The sequence below is a fragment of the Oryctolagus cuniculus genome, chromosome 18, assembly GCF_964237555.1.
Source record: "Oryctolagus cuniculus chromosome 18, mOryCun1.1, whole genome shotgun sequence".
Classification (NCBI taxonomy): domain Eukaryota; kingdom Metazoa; phylum Chordata; class Mammalia; order Lagomorpha; family Leporidae; genus Oryctolagus; species Oryctolagus cuniculus.
In genome coordinates, this window is record NC_091449.1 from 12,989,702 (window position 1) to 13,011,320 (window position 21,619).

Below are 21,619 nucleotides of genomic sequence, written 5' to 3' on the forward strand. Positions count from 1 at the left end.
AGAGGGGAGGGGAGGGAAGGGAAGGGAAGGGAAGGAGAGGGGAGAGGAGGGGAGGTGAGGAGAAGAGAGGGGAGGAGAGGAGAGGGGAGGGAAGGAGAGGGGAGGGGAGGGGAAGGGAGGAGGGGAGGGGGAGAGGAGAAGAGGGAAGGGAAGGAGAGGGGAGGGGAGGAGAGGGGAGGGAAGGGGAGGGGAGGAGAGGAGGGGGAGGGGAGGGGAGGGAAGGAGAGAGGAGGGGAGGAGAGGGGAGGGGAAGGAAGGGAAGGGGAGGGGAGGGAAGGGAAGGAGAGGGGAGAGGAGGGGAGGGGAGGAAAGGAGAGGAGAGGGGAGGGGAGGGGAAGGGAGGAGGGGAGGGGAGGGGGGAGAGGAGGGGAGGGAAGGGAAGGAGAGGGGAGGGGAGGAGAGGGGAGGAAAGGCGAGGGGAGGGGAAGGGAGGAGGGGAGGGGAGGGGGGAGAGGAGGGGAGGGAAGGGAAGGAGAGGGGAGGGGAGGAGAGGGGAGGAAAGGCGAGGGGAGGGGAAGGGAGGAGGGGAGGGGAGGAGGGGGAGAGGAGGGAAGGGAAGGAGAGGGGAGGGAAGGAGAGGGGAGGGGAGGAGAGGGGAGGAGAGGGGAGGGGAGGAGAGGAGAGGGGAGGAAAGGCAAGAGGAGGGGAAGGGAGGAGGGGAGGGGAGGGGAGGAGGGGGGAGAGGAGGGGAGGGAAGGGAATGAGAGGGGAGGGGAGGAGAGGGGAGGGGAGGGAAGGGGAGGAGAGGAGAGGAGAGGAGGGGGAGGGGAGTGGAGGGGAGGGAAGGTAAGAAGAGGGGAGAGGAGGGGAGGGAAGGAGAGAGGAGAGTAAGGGAGGGACGGAGAGGGGAGAGGAGGGGAGAGAAGGGGAGGAGAGAGGAGGGGAGGGGAGGGGATGGGAGAGGAGGGGAGGGAAGAGAAGGAGAGGGGAGGGGAGGGGAGGGAAGGGAAGAAGAGGGGAGAGGAGGGAAGGGAAGGAGGGGGAGAGGAGGGGAGGGGAGGGAAGGGAAGTGAGGGGAGAGGAGGGGAGAGAAGGGGAGGAGGGGGGGAGGGAAGAGAAGGAGAGGGGAGGGGAGGGAAGGGAAGAAGAGGGGAGAGGAGGGAAGGGAAGGAGGGGGAGAGGAGAGGAGGGGGAGGGGAGGGAAGGAAAGGGGTGGGGAGGGGAGAGGAGGGAAGGAGAGGGGAGGAAAGGGAGGGGAGGGGAAGGAGAGGAGGAGGGGAGGGGAGGAGAGGAGAGAGGAGGGGAGGGGAGGGGATGGGAGAGGAGGGGAGGGAAGAGAAGGAGAGGGGAGGGAGGGAGGGAGAGAGGGAGGAGAAGAGGGAGAGGAGGGAGGGAAGGAGGGGAGAGGAGGGGGAGGAGGAGAGGAGGGAGGAGGGAAGGGGGAGGAAGAGAAGAGGGAGGGGAAGGGGAGGGAGGAGGGGAGGGAAGGGGAGGGAGAGGGAGGGGAGGGGAGGGAAGGAGAGAGGAGGGGAGGAGAGGGGAGGGAAGGGGAGGGGAAGAGAGGAGGGGGAGGGGAGGGGAGGGAAGGAGAGAGGAGGGGAGGAGAGGGGAGGAAAGGGGAGGGGAGGGAAGGAGGGGGATGGGAGGGAAGGAGGGGGAGAGGAGGGGAGGGGAGGGAAATGATGGGAGAGGAGGGGAGGGGAAGAGAGGGGAGGGAAGGGAAGGGGAGGGGAGGGAAGGGGAGGGGAGGGAAGTGTTACTCAGAATGATCACATGGAGCCCGGTGGGCACACTTCGCTTTTCTGGTCCCGTTGTCTCAGTCCATGCTGAGGCCACCTCGGATTCAGGGAGCTCCTCTCCAGAGCGTCCTCCAGGCCCCCTCAATCTATTCACCCCTGTGTTCCCTCAGTTCTTGACTCCTTGTCAGTTCGGTCTATCTGGTTTTCCCCTTCGCGGATGTGGGGCGGGGGTCAGGTCCAGTGTATCCCAGGAGGGGGTTTTGGCTCCTTCAAGTCCATTGCCATAAAAATCCTCAAGAGAAATAACATTTCCTCTTGTTAATATTGACAACTGGTGATAACCATCTTAAGAGCACTGTTTGTAGCTAAAGAGTCTGTGGCTTAGGAAACCTCCTCACCCCAGGAAGGAGGTGGGGGGGGGGAACACCGCTATGCCTGATTATGTAGTTTCCCCGTTCCATAATAAAATATCATTTATTGATTGGGTCCATGATTCAGCCTGCTCCAATAGAACTCATATGGTCATGCATAAGTTCAGTGAGCGTTTGAGTGTCTAACGTGTGACTGGTACTTGCTAGATAGTGGACTCTGAGGATAAGACACGGGGGTGTCTCAGAGGTGCTCCGACTATGCACAGACCCGTGGAGATCTGATCCACGTGTCCCGTTTTACTGACATGGGAATTCACACGCAGGCAAGTTCCGTGGTTAATTAACATCATACAGCCAGTTAGCCTCGAAGCCACAGGAGTAAAACACACTTCCTGGCTGGCTGGATTTCCTGTTAGCTAGCTGGCTGGTGCACTTGCAGTTTTGATGGGCTGTTGTAGGATGAAGTGGGGGCCGTAAGCAGCCTGGACCAGCGAGAAGAACATGCCCGTTACAACTGTGACTGAAGAGGACTGGCTGGCACATTTTCTCTCTCTGTTTTTCACCTTGAGGTTGAAATGAGGAAAACTGGGCCCAGAAAACCAAAAGTAGAAGATTCTTCCCAGGGGATTGATGAGATTTTAAAAAATTGTGTTTACACGTATCATCATGCTTCTCACTAACTGTAATGGTTTGACTTTAATTGGGTTTTCCCATAACCTGGGCTGTTGTGGAGAGGGGGACCAGGTCTGATTCAGCCTGGTCTCTCGTGCTCAGTGCACAGCAGGCTCTGTTAAATATTTCTCAAAAAAGGAAACTAAGGGGCAGGCGTTGTGCTGCAGTAGGCTAAGCTGCCTTTGGGGATGCCCACATTCCGTGTCAGAGTGCCTGGGTGTTGATCCTGGCTCTGCTTTGAATCCAGCTTCCTGCTAAGGCACACACTGGGCAGCAGCAGGTGATGGTTCAAGTGGTTAGATCCCTGCCACCTGGGTGCCACCTAAGAGTTCTGAGCTCTTGGCCCAGTTCCAGCTGTTGCAGGCATTCCGGAGAATTGATTTCTCTCTCTCTCTCTCTCCTGTTGCTCTGCCCTTCTGGGGAAAAAAAAAAAAAAAAAAAAAAAAACCCTGAGAAAAGTATGTACTCCCCCCACAGGCATGGGAAGACTAAGCAGCATCGGAGTAGGAAAATAGCGCTGTCCCCAGATGAGCTGATGAGAGATTTGATTTTCTTTTCTCTCTCTCTCTCCCTCTCCCTCTCTCTCCCTTCCCCCCTCCCCCCCCCTTCCTTCCTTCCTTCCTTCCTTCCTTTAAGAGTTTAGCTATTTATTGGGGATGGCACTGTGGCTTAGCAGGTTAAGCCTCTGCCTGCACTGCCAGCATCCCATATGGGCGCTGGTTTGAGTCCTGATTGCTCCACTTCCAATCCAGCTCCCTGCTAATGTGCCTGGGAAAGCAACAGAAGATGGCCCAAGTACTTGTGTCCCAGCACCCACATGGGAGATCCAAATGAAACTCCTGGCTCCTGGCTTCGGCCCAGTCTAGCCCCAGTAGTTGCAGCCATTTGGGGAGTGAACCAGCAGATGGAAAATCACTCTCCCTCTCTCTGTGTATTTCTGCCTTTCAGATAAATAAATCAATCTTTAAAAAAAAATAGAGAGGCAGAGTTACAGACCGAGTAAGGGAGAGACAGAGGGAGAGTTCTTCCATCCTCTGGTTCACTCCCCAAATGGCCACAACAGCTGGAGCTGGGCTGATCCAGAGCCAGGTGATTCTTCCGGGTCTCCCACATTGGTGCAGGGGCTCGAGTACTTGGACCGTCTTCTACTGCTTTCCCAGGTCATCAGCAGGGAGCTGGATTGAAAGTGGAATGGCTGAGACTCAAACCCATCCCATCCCATATGAACCCATATGGGATGCCAGCGCCACAGGTGGAGGCTTAACCCACTAAGCCATAGCGCTGGCACAGGTATTCGATTTTCTAAACAGGGGATGCGATAGTGCCCGGTGGGGGAACGGCTCTGCAGCTCTGCTTCTCTGGTCAGAGCGCTGCTGGGGTTTGGACTTTCTTCTGTGGTCGCCCCACTTCACTCGCCCTGGGAAAGTGACAGGAGAGCGGAGGGGCTTCAGACTGTCATCTGGGGAACTGCATGGGGTGGGGGGCGGTGCATGGTTACTGCTTACAATACTTGAAGGTCTATTGTAAAGGTATTAGATTTATTTTGGGGCCTCCAAAGGGGAGGATTGGTGAGTGTGTATCTGACATCTTTCAGCCGAGGATGAGAAACTAAATTTCCCTGGAGAATTACAAGTTTACTGGCAAAGTTCAGGCAGGCTCTGGATGTCTGAGAATGCCTGTTCCAATGATTTCTAAGGTTATAGAGGCAGAACTTGGCTTGGAAGCCGACTTTTCTGCTAATGCCACCTTATTAGATGGTATTAAAACCTGCTCTTTGAAATGTGACTGCTCTGTGATGCAGGCTGAGCTCCATGTGGCAGTTCCTTCTGGACATTGGGGGCAGTTGGGATTCTGTCACCTGCTCTGTGACTTGGACTTCTAAGCCCACCCCCAGCCCCCACAGTCCTCTCCTTCACTAGTAGAACTGAGTTGACTGCATTTCCTGACTGTGGCACAAGGTGGCAGCAAAGCCCCATTGGTGTTTGCTAAGAACTCCAGCGGGATGTGGGCAAGGGAAAGTGGGCGTCAGGATTAGGAAAAGGGCTCAAATGAGAACAAGGAAACTTTTAATTTTATTTATTTTTTCTCCCTTAATGTGAAGTGACAGAGTTCATTTTAGAATTGGCGGACACGGGCACCGCGGCTCAATAGGCTAATCCTCTGCCTGCGGCGCCAGCACCCCGGGTTCTAGTCCCGGTCGGGGCGCCGGATTCTGTCCCGGTTGCCCCTCTTCCAGGCCAGCTCTCTGCTGTGGCCAGGGAGTGCAGTGGAGGATGGCCCAAGTGCTTGGGCCCTGCACCCCATGGGAGACCAGGGTAAGTACCTGGCTCCTGGCTTCGGATCAGCGCGGTGCGCCAGCCACAGCGGCCATTGGAGGGTGAACCAACGGCAAAGGAAGACCTCTCTCTCTGTCTCTCTCTCTCACTGTCCACTCTGCCTGTCAAAAAAACAAACAAAAACTGGCAGACACTTCAGTGCTTCTCAAGCTTTGATATGCTTTTGGATCCCCCGAGGGTCTTGTATAAACAGATTCTGGTCTGTTTGGAGGGACCTGGGATTCTGCATTTCTAGAAAACTTTTGGACGATGCCATTGTTGCTAGTTGGTGGACTACCCTTGGAGAAGCAAGGCTGTCGGGTTCATTTGGAGATTAATTCTCAGTGCATCTGCTTGATGGATGAAGAGTTACGGAAGTACAGAGAGAAAACGTAACTTGCCTAACACAGCCGTGATTTTAGTGCCCAGGGCTTCCGACTTCCAGTCCAGTTCTCATTATCCGCGGTACGTCTTTAGCCTAGGAACTCAGGACTACCAACGTTCACTGTCCTGTCTGGTCTTTGCTCGAGGCATCACTTTGGTCTCCCACTTACTCACAACCTCCAGTGGCCCTTCTGTAACGACAGGTTCAGGTTCAAGTGTCGCTTTAGTTTTCATGGCCGTATAACGTGTGGTCCCACCTGAGCAAGCTCCCCTAACGTCCCTGTCTCTTCATCGGCTCTCCCTGCTGCCCCGTCCTTGCTGCCTCCTATTCCCTAAACATTCTGCGCTGGGTCCTCTCGCAGTGGTGATGGCGTGTGCTCCGGAGTTAGACATACCTGGTTTCTAAACACAGGGCCACCACCAAGGACGGCAAGCCACTCTACCTTCCTGAGATCAGCATCCTTCTCTGAAGTAAACCCAGATGGGGACTGAGAGGAGGAAATTAAAGAACACTTGCTGTCCCACTCTCATTCCCTTCAAAATGAGCACCTGTGATGGTGGTGCCAACGCCTGGTTCCCTTTACTATGTTTCTCTCTAATGCTTAACCATGCAAAGGCGTCACCTGAGTCCTTTTAAAAAAAAAGATTTATTTGTTTGAAGGGCAGAGTTAGAGAACGAGAGAGATCTCCCATCTGCTGGTTCACTCCCCACATGGCCGCAATGGCTGGAGCTGGGCCAGTCCAAAGCCAGGAGGCAGGAGCTTCTTCCAGGTCTCCCACGTGGGTGCAGCCCTCCACTGCTTTCCCAGGCGCATTAGCAGGGATCTGGGTGGGAAGTGGAGCAGTCAGGACTTGAACTGGTGCCTGTGTGGGATGCTGGTGCCACAGACCGGGACTTAACCCACTACGCGACAGCACCGGCCCCTGAATCCTGCTTTTTGGTGGAGCCTTTCCCAGCCATTCCTGATCCAGCTAATCCCACTCTCTGTAAATTCTTTCACCCATGTGTTAGCATTTAATTAGGTGCTAGTGCCCCTGGAAGAGGTCTGAAGGACATTGGCAGTGGGCTGAGAGACAGCTGAGTTAATGCTTTCGTCCTCCCTCAGTGTAATGTCAGCGCCTTCCCCTTCTCAGAGGTTCCTGAGCAGCTGCGCCAGAACCCGGTAGCCACCGGGCTGCCTGGGGTTTCTCTCCTCAGGGTCCTTCCTGACTCTGGGCTGTGTTCAGATTGGTGTTGGACGGCCCCTCCAAAGGAGGGATTGATGAGACCTCTTTACGGAAACCCCAAGGTAATATTGTAAGGAAGTTGAGCGTAGTATCTTCTTGCTTCAACAGTCTGGTGACCCAAGAGATGTGTCAACTTTCTGATTTCACGAAATTACTCTCTCACTTCAGAAGAGATAAAGGACAAAAGGCCGAGCGGGAAGGGGTTGGTGAAGGGAGGTTCATGTACCTTTGATTTTTGACCTGAATTCTGTGGTTCAGTGTTCAGTACTCCCCAGAAGTGTGTGTCTTTGTGTGTGTAGTTCACTGTGTCACGTGGTTTCTAATTTCCTCCCTGTCAGTGGCAATCAGGTGCTCATGTCAGGCTTATGGCAGTGAAATTATATAGTGTGTACTTTCACGGATGCAGAGGTTTCTCTGGGGTTTGTAGGAAGGCTGGACACTTTGCTTAGGGGTCCTGTTTTCACTTTCTGATGGACAGTGGTCTACTCACCCATCACTTTCCCAATCAGGAGGTTTTTTTTTTTTTTTTTAAAGATTTTCTTTATTTAAGAGGCAGAGTTACAAATAGAGAAATGGACAGACAGAAAGAGAGGTCTTCCATCCACTGGTTCACTCTCTAAATGGCCACAAGGATTGAAGCTGGGCCGATCTGAAGCCAGGAGCCAGGGGCTTCTTCCAGGTCTCCCACATGGGTACAAGGACTAAGCACTTGGACCATCCTCCACTGCTTTCCCAGGCCACAGCAGAGCACTGGATCAGAACAGGAGTAGCTGGGATACAAACTGGGGACCATATAGGATGCTGGTGCTGCAGGCGGAGGATTAACCTACTATGCCACAGCATGGGCCCCAATTGAGATGTTTGACCTTCCCATTCTCCTCTCATGGGTTCATGCCAAGGCCTGAATATATTTATCTGTGCCTGGAATTGAGTGTTCTTTTAAAAAGAGAAGGCCGAGGAAGGCTGATTTCCAGGATTCTTACCTTCACTGTCTGAAGATAAGAACCAACCCTCAATACTGGTTAGAATTCCTGTAGAGCATTTGACACAAACGCCTATGCCTTACCACCAGAGAGTCTGATTTGATTGGTTTATGGGGTGGTCCAAGCATTGGTGATTTAAGAAGGCTTCCATGCCCCTCTTCCAGGCCAGCTCTCTGCTGTGGCCAGGGAGTGCAGTGGAGGATGGCCCAAGTGCTTGGGCCCTGCACCCCATGGGAGACCAGGATAAATACCTGGCTCCTGCCATCGGATCAGCGCGGTGCGCCGGCCGTAGCGCGCTGGCCGCGGCGGCCATTGGAGGGTGAACCAACGGCAAAAGGAAGACCTTTCTCTCTCTCTCTCTCTCTCTCTCACTGTCCACTCTGCCTGTCAAAAAAAAAAAAAAAAAGAAGAAGAAGAAGAAGAAGAAGAAGAAGAAAAAAAGGAAGGCTTCCAAGTAAAATATTTGTTGTTTGGCAGAGGAACTTTAGCCGAGTGCGCTTAGCTAACATTACCAAGTATGAGAGCTGCGGACATCTCGGTCTCTCTGTTTGGTAGACTGAGAAGGCACAGCACTGCCTCTGTGGTGTTTTTGCCAAAAGTGTGTATGGTGTTTCCTCCTGAGGAAATGTTAGATAAGCCCAAACTGAGGGTCATTCTACCAGATAACTTGCCAATACTCTTCAAAAATGTTAAAGTTATGAAGAAATTCCAAGGAACTGTCCCAGACTAAAGAAGACTAAGGAGATAAGGCAACTAACTACAGTTCGTGGTCCTACATTGGATCTGGTACAAAAAAAGACATCAGTGGAAAGATTGACAGAATGTGGGTAAGGTCTGTAGATAGTTCATTGTATGATATCAAGGACAATTGACAGATTTTGATGATTATACGGTATGTTTCTGAAGAAATATTAATAGCTGGAGATGTTGAATGAAAGGTATATGGGGGCTCTGATGATTTTGGGGGACATCCTTGAGATCTGAAATTATTTCAAAATGAAAAGCTTTAAAAAGGAAAAGAGTGAGTTGCCAAAGTTAAGAACCACTTCCCTAGGTTTCTTGCCAAATATTGTTAGAGTGATCATCCTGAAAGTGCTGTTTTGTTGTTTCTGACCTCCTGAGGGCTTTCCGATTAGTCTTACCACCTAAAGGATGAAGTTGAAATTCCTTAGGTTGTCATTCAAAGCCCCTGCAGCTTGGTCTCACTCTGTTCCTTGATTGCATAGTAGGACTTGACTCATTTTATTTTTTCATGTCTGAACTTACTCTGATTCCTTCTTTTCTCTTTTTTTAAAAAAAGATTTATTTTATTTATGTGAAAGACAGAGTTACAGAGAGAGGTAGAGACAGAGAGAGAGAGAGGTCTTCCATCCACTGGTTCACTCCCCAGATGGCTGCAATGGCCGGAACTGTGCTGATCCCGAAGCCAGGAGCCAGTAGCTTCCTCCAGGTCTCCCACGTGGGTGCAGAGGCCCAAGGACTTGGGCCATCTTCCACTGCTATCCCATGCCATAGCAGAGAGCTGGATTGGAAGAGGAGCAGCTGGGACTAGAACTGGCACCCATATGAGATGCCAGTGCTTCAGGCCAGGGCTTTAACCTACTGCACCACAGTGTTGGCCCCCTGATTCCTTCTTCCTGTATTATCCTTGCCTTCATGTCCAGCCCCCTGCTGAATTATTCCTCATCCTAAGACCCATTTCAGGGGTTGGTGTTGTGGTGTAGCAGGATGCCTGTGATGCCGGCATCCCATACGGGTGCCAGTTTGAGACCCTGCTGCTCCACTTCCAATCCAACTCCCTGATCATGTGCTTGGGAAAGCAGCAGCAGAGGATAGCTCAAATGCCTGGGCTCCTACACCCACGTGGGAGACCCAGATGAAGCTCCTGGATCCTGGCTTCGACCTGGCCCAGCCCCAGCCATTGCAGCCATTTGGCAAGTGAACCAGCAGATGAAAGGTCTCCCTGTCTCTTTCTTTCCCTCTGTAGTTCTGCTTTCCAGATCAATAAAAATAATTTTTTAAAAAGACCAATTTCAGGACCTGTCTCTTTATTGAAGCATTTATATTTCTGTTAGAAGCAGCCATGCCTCCTTTCTTTTTCTTAAAATATTTATTTATTTGAAAGGCATCGTTATGGAGAGGCAGGGGTAGAGGCAGAGAGAGAGAGAGAGAGAGAGAGAGAGAGAGAGAGAGAAGTCTTCCATCTACTGATTCACTCCCCAGATGGCCACAACAGTCAAAGCTGTGCTGATCCAAAGCCAGGAGCCAAAAGCCTCCTCTGGGTCTTCCACATGGGTTCAGGGGCCCAAGCACCCAGGCCATCTTCCTCTGCCTTCCTAGGCCACAGCAGAAAACTGGATCGGAAGTGGAGCAGCTGGGACTTGATCCAGCGCCCATGTGGGATGCTAGCACTGCAAGCGGCGGACTTATCCACTATGCCACAGTGCTGGCCCCAACCCTCCTTTCTTTTAATTCTGGTTGTTAATAGTGTGGAGTGAAAATACAAGTTTTAGATGCTGAATAATGTGAATTGAATCCTGGCTCCATTTTTACCAGTTCTGAGCTAAAAGATAAGTTAACTGACTTCATGGAAACTAGGGATAATAGTATCTACTTCAAAGGGTCATTGGGAGCTTTGGATGAGGTACAAACATTAAGGTCCCCAGCACATAGTAGGCTTCTTCCTATTAGTCTTGTAGCTCAGTGATCCCCAAAGGCTATTACCAAAATTTCCTGCAGAGGGGATGGCGTTTGGCACAGTGATTGGGATACCACATGGAACTCCTGCATTTGGAGTGTCTGGGTTTGAGTTATCTGTTCCATCTCCCAATTCCAGCTTTCTGAAAATGTGTATCCTGGGAGACAGCAGGTGATGGATCCAGTGCATGGGTCCCTGCCACCCGCACGGGCGACCTGGATTGAATCTGGACTCCTGGCTTCAGGGTGCCCCAGCCCTGGCTGTTGTGGGTGTTTGGGGAGTGAATCAGCAGATTTAGAATCTTGGTCTCTCTCTCTCTCTCTCTCTCTCTCTCTCTCTCTCTCTCTCAAAGAAATAAATAAATAGATCCTGGAGCCAGTTTGTGGCATGGTGGGTTAAGCCACTGCTTGTGACTTTGGCATCCCACATTGGAATGGTAGTCAAGTCATGGCTGCTGTTTCTGATCCAGCTTCCTGCTAATGCACTCTGGGAGGCAGAAATGCATGGTTCAAGTACCCACATGGAAGACCTGGATGAAATTCCTGGTCCCCAGCTTGGGCCTGGCCCAGACTTGGCTATGGAGGTCATTTGAAGAGTGAACCAGTGGATGAAAGATCTCTCTCTATCTTTATTTCTGCCTTTCGAATAAACAAACAAATCTTTCCTAAATATTTTTAAAGATTTATTTCTGTGAGAGGCAGAGTTATGAACAGAGAGAGGGAGAGACAGAGAGTCAGGTCTTTGATCACTGGTTCACTCCCTAGATGGCTGCAACAGCTGGAGCTGGGCCCATCTGAAGCCAGAACCCAAGAGCTTCTTCCAGGTCTCCCACATGGGTGCAGGGGCCCAAGCACTCGAGCCACCTTCCACTGCTTTTTCAGACCATCAGCAGAGATCTGGATCAGAAGAGGAGCATCTGGGATATGAACAGGTGCCCATATGGGATGCTGGCACTGCAGGCAGAGGCTTAATCTACTACACCATAGTGCTGGCCCTCTTTTCTAAATATTTTAAAGGCTGGCACTGCGGCTCACTAGGCTAATCCTCTGCCTGCGGTGCTGGAACTCCGGGTTCTAGTCCCAGTTGGGGCGCTGGTTCTGTCCCAGTTGTTCCTCTTCCAGTCCAGCTCTCTGCTGTGGCCAGGGAGTGCAGTGGAGGATGGCCCAAGTGCTTGGGCCCTGCACCCCATGGGAGACCAGGAGGAAGCACCTGGCTCCTGGCTTCGGATTGGTGCAGCTCTGGCCATTGTGGCCATTTGGGGGGTGAACCATCGGAAAGAAGACCTTTCTCTCTCTCTCTCTCTCTCTCTCTCTCACTGTCTAACTCTACCTGTCAAAAAAAATTTTTTTAAATAGATAAATTCTACAAAATCTAAACATATGCATGCCTGGCAGTCACTGAGATGACAGACACTCTTGAAATGAATTGAATGCTTGGCTCTTTAAGAAAGCTGAGATTAAAAAAAAATAAGTGACCTACAGACAGAGGAATATAACCCAACAGATGGAGAAGTGAGGAGCAGTGGGTTTCTAAGAGGGAGAAACTATGATGCCTTCTCACCCCTTTGCTCTCGGACAGCATCAAGGAAGTACAACTCCTTAGCACAACTCCTTCAACCACAGTCTTGCATGGCAGCCGTTTGTTAACCCAGTCCCTGCCCAGATGATGTGTACATAGGTGAGTCAGTTCCCTTGTGAGTCAAACACTCTTCTCCCTCTTCTGCTTCCTCTGCTCTGGCAATTCTGTGCTCATGCTCTGGTCTGTTCCCAGTCTCTAGTCCTCTACCTTTAGTCCAAGAAAGCAAGGTCAGGAGGGGCAGCAGAGAAGGAAGCTAGATGCCAGCAGGAATGGAAACACAGGTGGGGCTGCCATTGTTTGCAGGCCACAAACTTTGGGTGTGTTTTATGACTGTTTCTGGATTTGGGATCTCCTCCCTTCTGTGACCATGCTGGGACTCTCCCTCTTCCTGCTTCCTTCTGATTACACTTTCTGTCCCCGATGCATCCCTTTTATGGCTAGAGAATGGCTGTGCAAACAGTGACAATTCAGTGAAAAGGACTATTTTTATGAGAACTGGGAACCTGGCCCTGCCTCTTCTCAAAAGAGGTTGAGGTTCATAAAAGCAAGGTTTTATGAAGGGCTGTGTCATTGTGAGGGTGGTGTTAAGGAACAGGTGTGTGAGTGAAGGTGAGACGGAAAACAAAGTGCAACTTGTTTATCAAACCCTGAGAGCAGGGGCTGGTGCTGTGTGTCACAGCAGGTTAAGCTGCTGCCTGTGATAGCCGCCATCCCATATGGGCACCAGTTCGAATCCCGGCTGCCCCCAGCTTCCTGCTAATGTTCCTGGGAAGACAGTGGAAGATGGTTAAATGCTTGGCCCCCTGCCACCCATGTAGGAGACCTGGACAGGTTCCTGGCTTCAGTCTGGCCCAGTAGATGAAAGATCCCTCTCTTCGTAACTCTGCCTTTTAGATAAATTAATAATAATAATAATAATAATAAAAACACCTGACACGAGAGAAAGCAAAAATTCTTCTAGAAGGCAGATTTCATTCAGCAGACGCCAGAAGTCTCAGGGCATCCTCTGTCCAGATTGGGTGTGGGATGAAGACAAATCACTGTGTGGTGTTTGCATTGCTTAGCCTGTCTGCCTTCGCTCTTCTAGTGGGTACGGATAGGGGTGATAACCCTCGCTGGACATTCTTGTGAGGACTGTAGCTACACGTGAGGCCCTAGGATATGCCTGGTACATAGTGAGTGCTGAGACAGTGTGAGCTGTTATTCTTGTGGGACCGGGCAGAAGGGCGCCCTGCTCTTCTAGGGTGGGGAGGTATTTTCCAGCCAACATCCTGGCATGCCAGCTGGAGATGGAAATGAAAGAGGAGGCTTAGCTTCCAGGAGTAGGAGCATTAGGGGGCAATAACTCACGCATAGCATTCTGTGAAAAAACCTTTACCCAACCACAGGAATGCCCAGAGTGGTGTGGCTTCTGTCATGGTTATGGTCTCCTGGGCCTAGAGACCCATCCTAGAATCAAATGGCTTTGCTGAAAGACAAGCCCAGAAAGAGACTTCAGGGAGTGTTTGTGAGTAGATTTCGTCTTGCTCAAGGAATTCCCTACCGTGCCCCAGTCATTACTTTTGCCGAGCCATTTGCATAGCCATTCTCTAACCATACTTTTGCTGTGCTGTCCTTGTCCGCAACATGTGATGAGAGGGACTGAGGGAGGGTGAAATGCGGAAATAAATGAACAGAACAGGGCAGAATTGGGACTGGGATGGATAAGTTAAGAGGAAGCATGTGTAAATTTTATATGAACATAAAAAAACTTGTTATTTTCAAACAAGCCTCTCCGTATAAACACAGTGGGCTGCCTTGAGCAGATAGCGAACTCCGTCATGAGAACGTTCTAGCAGTCACGAGAGCCTGGGTGGTGTCAGCCTTCTTTGCTGAATGGTGGATTAGACGAAGTCGCTGAAGAGCAGGAGACAAGGCAGACGACAGGCACGGGTGAGAGAACACGGGGTGACAAGGGGAAAGGATTGAAAGGGTGCGTTCTCATACCTTCATCTACTCTTTTGCTGTCATTTTCAGATGAGTAAGACTTATCATAAGCCGGCGCCGCGGCTCACTAGGCTAATCCTCCGCCTAACGGCGCCGGCACACCGGGTTCTAGTCCCGGTCGGGGCGCCGGATTCTGTCCCGGTTGCCCCTCTTCCAGGCCAGCTCTCTGCTGTGGCCAGGGAGTGCAGTGGAGGATGGCCCAAGTGCTTGGGCCCTGCACCCCATGGGAGACCAGGAGGAAGCACCTGGCTCCTGGCTTCAGATTGGAACAGTTCCGGCCATTGTGGCCATCTGGGGAATGAACCAACAAAAGGAAGACTTTTCTCTCTGTCTCTCCCTCTCACTGTCTGTAAATCTACCTCTCAAATAAATAAATAAAATCTTAAAAAAAAAAAAAGAAGGCAGAAAGAGGGGAGGTGACTGGTCTAGGCTATTCTAGTCATTAATGACAGAGCTAGTATGTCTGACTTTGAAGTTTTTTCTTTGCTTTTTTTTTTTTAAGGTTTATTTATTTGTTTGAAATGCAGAGTGAGTGTGGGGGCAGGAGACACACACACACACATACACACAGATCTTCCATCTTCTGGTTCACTACCAATTGACTTCAACAACCAGAGCTGGGCCAAGGTGATAGGCAGGAGCTTGGAATTCACTCCAGGTCTCCCATATGAGTGTAGAGGGCCAAGCACTTGGGTCATCTTCCACTGCTTTCCCAGGGAGCATTGGCAGGGAGCTGGATTGGAAGCAGAGCAGCTAAGACTTGAACCTGGCACTCCTATGGGATGCCCAGATCACAAGCAGTAGCTTAACCTCCTGTGCTATAACACCCGACCCCCTGTTCTTACTTTTGTGTTAAACAGAAAAGTAAAAGATAAGGTAAAATTTATAAAGTTTATAAAAGGCATCTGTGTTAGAATGATAGCCTCCCTAGAATGTCCACATCTTAACCCCTGGAACCTGTGAATGTTATTTTATTTTTTTTAAAGATTTTATTTTATGTATTTGAAAGACAGAGTGACAGGAAGAGAGGCAGGGGAAAGAGAAATTTTTCATAGCTGGTTCACTCCCCAAATGGCCACAACAGCCAGGGCTGGACCAGGCTGGAGCCAGGAGCCTGGAATTCCATCAGGGTCCATCTTCTGTTACTTTCCCAGGTGCATTAGCAGGGAGCTGAATCAGAAGCAGAGCAGCCAAGACTCAAATTGGTGCTCCACTATGAGATGCTGGTCTTACAAGTGGTGTCTTAACCCATTGTACCACAAAACTGGTCCCAAATGTTACTTCTCTTGACAAAAAAAAACAAAAAACAAAAAACAAAAAACTTTGTAGATGTAGTTAGGTTAGGATCTGGGGATGGAACAATTCCTTTGGATCATCTGGGTGGGACCAATGTCATCACAAGGACCCTTAAAGTGAAAGTGGGGTGCGGGAGGGCCAGGGTCACAGCAGTGCAGTGTGAGAGAGGCCCCACTGGTGTCAGTGGCTTTGTGATGGTAGGGGCTGTGAGCTGAGCAGTGTGGGCAGACTAGCAGCTGGATCAGCAAAGAAGGGAATTCGCCCCTCAGACCTCCAGAAGGATCCCTTCCCGCTGATACCTTGATTTTAGCCCAGAGAGCCTTCTTCAGCCCATGCTGGACTTCTGACCTCTGGAACTGTAGGAATCGGGGACAAGTATGCAGTCTGCATTCCGGGATATTAAATCACCACACAGAAAAGGGAGTGGAAGAAATCTGCTGAAATATAAAACAGTGATTAAGTGTACATTGTGATTGTAAAGTGGAATGCAGATGGTGGTCATTTCCTTTTTCATACTGTATTCCTTAATTTTGAAAGATAAAAAATTAGAGATCATTACAGTGTGAGGTTATAAATAGGGGTGTGTTTAGTGTGCTTGTGGGGACCCCTTGAAGGTATCTGAGAGAACTGAAGGCTGAGTTTGGTAGGGGCTGCGGGGGACAAGGAAGGATGTAACAGGTGGAGGAGCCGTGTGTGCAAAGGCAGGGAAGGAGGCTGTTGTCCTGAGACTTGAACGTGAGACTTGGTTTTTCATTCTACATTTTTTGAGAAAGAGAAAGAGACAGCTCCCCTGTCCCCTGGTTCACTACCCAGTTGTCTGTGATGGCCAGAGCTGGTCCAGACTGAAGCCAGGAGCTGGGAATTCCAGGGTCTGCATTAGCAAGAAGCTGAAGTCAGGAGACAGAGCTCAAACCCAGGCACTCCAATATGGGATGCAGTCATCCTCTCCAGAGTCTTAGTCACTAGGCCAATTGCCCAGCCCTGTCCTTCCGTCTTAATGTTGTCCATCACTTTAATGTGTCAAATTCGGAGGAAAAAAATCTCTAGTCATCAAGGAACGTGATCGGTGTGTTTATGGGGTGAACCAAAACATTCTGGAGCTGGCGCCACGGCTCACTAGGCTAATCCTCCACCTGCGGCACCGGCACCCTGGGTTCTAGTCCCGGTCGGGGCGCCGGATTCTGTCCCGGTTGCTCCTCTTCCAGGCCAGCTCTCTGCTGTGGCCTGGGAAGGCAGTGGAGGATGGCCCAAGTGGTTGGGCCCTGCACCCGCATGGGAGACCAGGAGGAAGCACCTGGCTCCTGGCTTCGGATCAGCGCAGCGCACCGGCCTTAGCAGCCATTTGGGGGGTGAACCAATGGAAGGAAGACCTTTGTCTCTCTTTCTCTCTCTCACTGTCTAACTCTGCCTATCAAAAAAAAAAAAAAAAAAGAAAAAAAAAAAAATTCCGGCAACCTGGAACCAGTGTCAAGTAGCTTGGGCCTTGGTGGCACGGGAGGATGACCTCAGGAAATCTTTGTTGTTTAAGGCTCTGCCTTTTCCCTCTTGCCCTTTCTTTCTGAGATAGGCAGGGCTCAAGTACCCAAACCCGTGCCTTGTGTTTTGCAAGAGGGATTGTTGGCTTTGCTGAGGGGTGCTATGTAGCTCTGAGTTTGTTTTTATGGTTTGTTTTTCTCTGTCGCTAGTAATTAGAGAAACAGCAGAGTGACTCCTTTCTCTGCTAAGAGCCTCATGGTGGAGCTCTCTAAGTCTCGTCTTGCTGGAGCCACACCTTTCCCCGGCCCCCCGCTAGATCATCGGAGGACTCTGAAAGCCATGTAGTATGCCACACGAGGAAATGAACAGAACCCGGAGGCGGGGAACAACTGCTGGCATAGCCCCTATTTTCTTAAAGTATGTGTTCTTTTCTCCCTTCCCCCCTTCTCCACCCTAATACTTTAGGGCCAAGTCTTCATCTCTGGGCACAAAAAAAACTGGTTTCCTACTCCTGTTGTGGTTTGGTTCCACCCACAGAGACAATGGGTCTATTTTTTTCCATAGTCAAAGGCCCCTGTGTTTAGTTCCTGGAGTTCTACCCTGAACTGATGCCAAAACTCTCACGTCTTCCTGTTCTGTTCCTTCCAGGTCATCTCAGAATCTGCAGGCTTATGGGATGGGGTAGGGAGTCCTGAGTCATGTCCAGGGAAGGTTGTAGGAACCCTAGACAGTTGTACTTGGAAGAGTCTTTTAGACTTATTGGCAGAAGAAGCAGAATTGTGGGGCATGACCTGAGCCCTGGTGCTGGAGGCTGAACACTGACCTTAAACCAGTAGATTTGCCTCTCTAGGTCCTAACTGTTGTTTTTTGCAAAATGAGATTTGCCTACACGAACTTGAGCATGCAGCAGAATGCTCTGGCTATGCGTTTTCTTTGCTCTCCTTGTTGAAGTCTGTATCATGCCTTCTGGGCCTAAGGATCCTCCCTAAAATCAAATCAAGTTGACCAATGTCCATGTAAAGGGACACTAATTCCCCACATACCCTGTACACTTTGGAGGACCAATCTCTCAGGGCTGGCCTTTTAGGCTAGAGCGGAGTGGGTGGGTATTTTTGGCCAGGTCTTATTTCAGGGCTCTTTGGTAGCAGGAAGAGTAGGGTCTTACCAGATTTAACTACATGCTTAAGGAGTTTGGACTCTAGTGAGTTGGGAACCCCCAGAGGCTGTAGGTGGGAGGTGACCTGGTCAGGTGTGTGTTTAGGGACACACTCTCGTGGCTGGTTTGTTGGGAGCACCAAAGTTATGGAGAGTTCACATGAGAGACCCAGATCTGAACTGAGAGATGGGAGGGTGTGGAGAGCAGGGAACAGGAGAGTCATTTGAGAACTGGCAAGAGAGGAGAGGTGATAGGGAGGAGCCTGAAGGGGGCTCTGAGCTGTGTCTAGCGTGGGCTTTGAGGTAGATGAGATGCCGTTAGCCCTGAGCGAAGGATGATGAGGATTAAGTTGGTTAGGGTGGAGACACTAGACTCAGTTTTGGGTATGTTTACATACAATGCCTGTGGGCCCTACTGGTGGGACTGCTGTGTGGGCCCTGGACAGAACACAGCCCAACTTCTAGGAGGTTAGAGCTGGAGCAAGGGAGGAGTGCAGGCTGAGGAGGAAAACAGGGCGCGGACGCAGAGGGCCTCCATCCGCCTTGGGCGCCCGGCCTCCTCCATCACAAGGCACACGGCAGTGCCTGTGCTCCCTCAACGTTTTCCCTGCTGACCACAGTGATTTTTCGGGGCTCAGATCTGATAGATGTTTTTGCTTATGGGTCACATGTCAAATACCACTAAATCTTTTTGAAAACAGGGACTAGGAATCAGTTGTTGTTGGTGGTGGTGGTGGGGAGGCAGAATGGGAGAAGTGAAGAAAAGAAGGACTTTTGGAGAAAGAAAATTGGGATGAGCAGGCAGGTGAAATGCACTCTGAATCACTGTAGCGCTTGTTATAAAGCAGCACCATGCAAATATAAAGTTCCGTTGATAACACGGTATCCACGGCCAGGTGGACGAGGTAGACGAGGCATAAAAGAGAAAGCAGGAAGGGTAGAGGAGAAAGCTTGGCAGGGTGGAGCTAAGAATGTGGCTCCTGGGTCTGGAGATCTCTTTGGAAGGCTGTCCCCACAGCTTAAAAATGACGTGGCCCATTCAGTCTCCTGGGAGTAACGAGTGAGTTCCATGTGTTCGTATTGGAGTACAGAGCACTCATAGTCAGCCAATACTGTGTGCCCAGCACATCTATGCAACCAGCTATGTTCTGTGGCACAGCTAAGAGCCAACAGATGTTGTGTGCTCGGTACACGCCAGGCAGTGTGTTAAGTTTTAACTAGATTGCCTCATTCAGTCCTCACAGTGGCCTATGAGGTGGGGATAGCCCCATTTTACCAGTGAGAGAAGCGAGGTCTGGTCACTTGCCCCTGGCCTTGCAGCTCTTGCGCCGGAGCCAGAATCAGCAGTGAGGCTGCCTGGGGGGTGAGGGAGGGGGTCACAGTACGTGCTCTTGGCCACACAGCAGCTCAGTGTGGTTCCCCACACTCTGTGTTTTCTATTTAGTTTTGTTCTGTTTTAAGGTAAAGTCATTGATAAGGTGCAGCTCAGGCGAGAAAGCATTGCTGGGGGGACTGCTGGTCAACAGAAGGAAGGCTGGGGAACAGGAAAAGGTAGGACTTCTCACAGAGCGGTCTTCCCACCACGTCGGAATTATCTGGGATGTGTGTTAAATAACCGAGATTCAGGGGTACGCATCTGGCACAGCAGTCCAGACACCTGCGTTCCATATCTGGATGCCTGGGTTTGAGTCCCAGCTCTGCTTCTCATCCAGAATCCAGCTTCCTGCTAACGCATACCCAGGGAGGCGGCAAGTGCTGGCTCAAGTATTGGGCCCCTGCCACTTATGTGGGAGCCCTGAATGGAGTTCCAGGCTCCTGGTTTTGGCTTTGGCTTTGCCCAGCCCTGGCTATCGCAGACATTTGGAGGGGTGAACCAACAGATGAGAGTGTTTCTCTCTTTCTCTTAAATAAATAATAAATAAAAATTTAAACGTTAAAAACAAAAACGTGAGACCCATAGTTCTGATGCAGGGCCATCTACAAGCAGAATTTCTCAAACGCTGATGTCAGAGACTGAGTGGACTGGATGACTGGGTTCTCAGTTTCTCTGGGTCAACACAGTTCATTCCTCCGCGGAGTCAGCAACGTGGTCCATGCTGTCCTTCTTTGGGATCTTGCAGGGTGGACTGGAGAGAACAAGGGCGGATGAAACCACGCTGGCATCTAGGCTAGAGGGGGCATTCTGGGGCAATGTCTCTGATTCACGTTTCCCTTTTATGCTGCACTTGCTTCTCTCCCCTCTTACACTCTCTCCCATCCACTCTCGCTTAGGGATGGGTTTTGCTCCTTCTCCTCCTCTTCCTCTTCTTCTCCTCCTCCCCTTCCTCTTCCTCTTCCTTCTCTCCTCCTCCTCCTTCTTCTTTCTTTCTTCTTCTTCCCACCTATTTGAAAGGCAGAGTTACAGAGAGGCAGGGGCAGACAGAGAGAGAAGTCCTCCATCTACTGGTCCTCTCCCCAAATGGCTGCACTGGCTAGAGCCGGGCTGATCTGAAGCCAGGAGCCAAGAGCCTCCTCCAAGTACTTAAGACATTTTCCACCACCCCCTCCCCAGGCCACTAGCAGAGAGCAGATCAGAAGAGGAACAGCCGGGACACAAACCGGCAGAGGCCCAACCCACTGTGCCATAGCACTGGCCGTGGGGTTTCGCTTCTTTACTGGTCCCCTGGTGGAAGACAGAGTTGTCACCTGGCTGAGGACAGAGCCTAGAGGTGAGTGGACCTCTGAAGTGGTGCTCAGTGGGGGTGAGCACTGTGAGAGGTTCCTCTCTAGTCTGACAAGGGCTTTGCCCCGTGTGGAGGTGGGTGCAGCTCTGTGTGAAGTTTAGTGGGGAACAGTGGAATGGCCTGGGATGCAAAGTGGAGATCCTGTCGCCCTTGGCACACAGGACAGCAGCCTGGGTATGTCCCCTTGTGTTCTGAAATGGAGGGTTAATCTCCTGGGGGCTCAGAGCCAGGCGATACGAAGAAGCAAAAGGAGATAGGACTCTTTCTCCCTCCACCTCATCTACTAACAGTTTGGAGACCCATTCAGTTACAAGTTTTTTGTTTGATTTCTAAAAAAGACAAACAGTGGGTCTGGCACTGTGGCGTAGTGGGTAAAGCCGCTGCCTGCAGTGCTGGCATCTCAAATGGGCGGGGTTAGAGTCCTGAGTCCCAGCTGCTCCACTTCTGATCCAGCTCCCTGCTAGTGTGCCTGGGAGAGCAGTAGAAGATGGCCCAGGTGCTTGGGCCCCTGCACCCATGTGGGTGACCTGGAAGAAGCTCCTGGCTCCTACTTTGGACTGACTCAGCTCTGGCTGTTGTGGCCATTTGGGGCATGAACCAGTGGATGGAAGATCTTACTTTCTCTCTCTGTAACTCTGTTTTTCAAATAAATCTTTTTTTTTTTTTAAGAAAAATAATGTAGTCTGCATTTCATTTATTTATTTTTAAAGTTTTAATTTTATTTGAAAGGCAGAAAGACACAGAAAGAGGGAACAAAGAGATAGAGAGAGATCTTCCATCTGTTGGTTCATTCTCCAAATACTTGCAAAAGCCTGATCTGGGCCAGGCCAAAGCCAGAAGCCAGGAACTCCATCCAGGTCTCCCACGTGGGTGGCAGGGATGTAAGGACTTGAACCACCACCTGCTACCTCCCAGAATGCTTTAGTAGGAGACTGGATCTGAAGTGGAATAGCTGTTAGTCAAACCCAGGCACTCGGAGAAGGGCCAAGTGGCGACTTAAGCTCCTGCCTCAAACGCCAGCCTCATCGGAGTTTGACGCAGTTTGCTTTCAGGGCTGTTCACACACCGTGGGCTTG

The 21,619-nt window shown here is 50.8% G+C and overlaps 1 long non-coding RNA gene across 1 annotated transcript in view; it reads left to right on the forward strand.

Annotated features, from left to right (window-relative positions):
- Nucleotides 1–1,712: 1,712 nt before the first annotated feature.
- Nucleotides 1,713–21,619, forward strand: part of LOC138846443 (uncharacterized) — a 56,491-nt gene continuing 36,584 nt past the window's right edge. The window contains exon 1 of the long non-coding RNA XR_011383927.1: nucleotides 1,713–13,839. This is a non-coding gene — a long non-coding RNA (uncharacterized lncRNA). The remainder of the gene's footprint in view (nucleotides 13,840–21,619) is intronic.